This window comes from Leuciscus leuciscus, assembly GCF_965113295.1.
Source record: "Leuciscus leuciscus genome assembly, contig: HAP1_SCAFFOLD_508, whole genome shotgun sequence".
NCBI lineage: Eukaryota > Metazoa > Chordata > Actinopteri > Cypriniformes > Leuciscidae > Leuciscus > Leuciscus leuciscus.
This window is the reverse complement of record NW_028118231.1, coordinates 9,744-12,280: the sequence shown is the minus strand read 5'-3', so window position 1 is coordinate 12,280 and position 2,537 is coordinate 9,744. Positions and strand designations below refer to the sequence as shown.

The following is a 2,537-nucleotide window of genomic DNA, read 5'->3' as shown; positions in this document are numbered from 1 at the left end:
AGAATGATTGACAATTAGGAGGACCAATAGTTTAGACTACCCACCAGGAAGTAAAACATCCTCTGCTATTTACATTTATTCATTTAGCTGACGCTTTTATCCAAGGCGACTTACAATTGCTATATATGTCAGAGGTCGCACGCCTCTGGAGCAACTAGGGGTTAAGTGTCTTGCTCAGGGACACATTGGTGTCTCACAGTGGATTCGAACCCGGGTCTCTCACACCAAAGGCATGTGTCTTATCCACTGCGCCACTACCACCCCTCTGCTATACCTTTAAGTAATAATTGATGTGCTATATTAGACATTTTTGAAGTAGAAATCCGTTTTGAAAGTTCAAAACACTGATAATTACAATAACTAGGTTAGCTGAAATAAATATTGTTTAAATATTGCTTAGGTACAAAGACTTGGACTTGGCCTTTAGGGACTTGTGAACATGTCTGGTATTTATCATATTTATAATCAACTGTATGTTTTGTCATATCAAATGAGATGTTTGCTCATTATGTATTTACAGTAGTTGAGGAGTTCAGAGAGAGATGGCCTGCCGACTGCACCTTTTCTAAAGGATGAGGTAAACCATTTAATAGCAACTGTCAATATTAATAATTATTCTAATAATTATTTCTAAATATTTAGAACATTTTAGTAATACTTATAGTAGTAAAACTTTGTGGTGATTCCAATTACTTTTTTTTTTTACAGATCTCCATGGAGTTTTCGTGTATCTGTAACGTCGACCTCCTGTGGAAGTTCAACATATCCCTTGAAAAGTACACAATAAAGTATACTTTCAAAGTAACTCAGAAGATTTTCATGGATCTTGGAGGTTCCTTCTCTGCAAGAGTGCAAGTCACTGAAGTTTAAGTTTAGCTAAATGGACAAAGCCAGTTTGCAAATGTCATGGCAACATTTGAGTGACATTCCTCCACTGGACATTGTTTCTTTTATACTTTAATAGTTAATGAAAAAAAACCCCCAATACTGCTCTGTCAATGTATTGATTAATGTTGTTAAGTATTAACTGGTTTCAACCTTAGCTTTAAAGGGATAGTTCATCCAAAACTGAAAATTCTGTCATAATTTACTCACCCTCATGTTGTTTGAAACATGTATGAGTTTCTTTCTTCTGCTGAACACAAAAGATGATATTGTGAAGAATGTTACGATCAAACATTTGACAGTAGGCATCGACTGCTGGAGTATTTTAAGGCTACCGTCAACGGTTTAGTGACCAGCATTCCTCACAATATCTTCTTTTTCATTTCAACTTCAATTTAAGGGTAAATCAATGATGACTGACTTTTCATTTTTGGGTTAACTAAACCTTCAGGCTAATGTTCTTTAACGGGCATTGGTAAGTGCCATGCATTGAGTTAACAAGTTCAAGACTTGCAACTATAATGTCATTGTTGTGCATCGGACACAAAGTGTGTAAATAAAAAAGAAAGTTATCTGACTCGTGTTATGGTCTGCCTCTTATTTAATTCAACTATTTAAATAATATATAACAAATCAATATAGGCCTATAGATAATAGGCCCATTTGTGTTCAGCCAACTAAAAATACTTTGTTCTGTTATTCATTAGCTAAACATGACTATTTATGTTGTGGCAACTTATGATTTTAACGTAATATTTTGAGTGGGGTGGACTTCAGTCCCTGTTCGAGGAGTTTACTCAAGAAAACAGCTTGCGATAAGTTGCCTTATTTTTTTAAGTTGACCCAACTTTGTATTTCTTTAAAAAAAAAAAGGTATGTTTTACTGTATTTTTAAATTACAGCCTTGGTGAGCATAAGAGACTTTTTTTTTTTAAACATTAAAAAATATGAATGTTTCCAAACTATATAATATGTATTTTGACTAGTGCACTGATTTAGTGCAAGTAAACTGCATGTAAAGCATTTTGTCTGTCCTTTCCTCCATGTTGTCCCTTATCTCCACTGTGGTTTGCAGAGCGAAAATAATGGAAAATAATGGACAATAATGGACAATAATGGACAATAATGGACAATAATGGCTGCTCAAGTCAATCTAAATAGAACTAAAGATTGTTAACTACATTGTGCACTAATCATACTTAGGTGTATCTGCAGTTTTTCACAAAGACCAACACTAAGAAGTTTAATGTTTATTTAAGGTTTATTTATAAAAAGGAGCAAGGAAAGTCTTGCAAAATCCAGGGAGCTGAGACTCAGGGTGAGGGTACAGCGTCATTACAGGGAGTCTTCAGGATCCACTGAACCCGCTTTGTGCTTCTTGTGTTGATAGAGAGATAAAGTAGACAAAAACAGGAGAAATTATTCACAGTAGTAGTATATAACACAGTTGTTGTATTTAATATGATTCCCCATTTAGCCTTTATGATTTTTTTTTACAAAATTGTATATATTATATAATATAATATTATTGTTGGTTGGACAGGAGCATCAAGGAACTCCCTGCCTTCTCCGCACTCAGTTGTTGGCTGGACATCCCCAGTTCCTCCATATTAAGCACATCCAGGCTAGAGAACCTTTAACAGGCACTCTAT

General features: G+C 34.8%; 1 long non-coding RNA gene across 1 annotated transcript; it reads left to right on the top strand.

The window, feature by feature from the left end:
- The first annotated feature begins 496 nt into the window (after window positions 1-496).
- Window positions 497-1,462, top strand: LOC309491742. Its single transcript, XR_014203281.1, has 2 exons — window positions 497-577; window positions 709-1,462. It is a non-coding gene; the product is annotated as an uncharacterized lncRNA (long non-coding RNA).
- The last annotated feature ends 1,075 nt before the right edge of the window (window positions 1,463-2,537 follow it).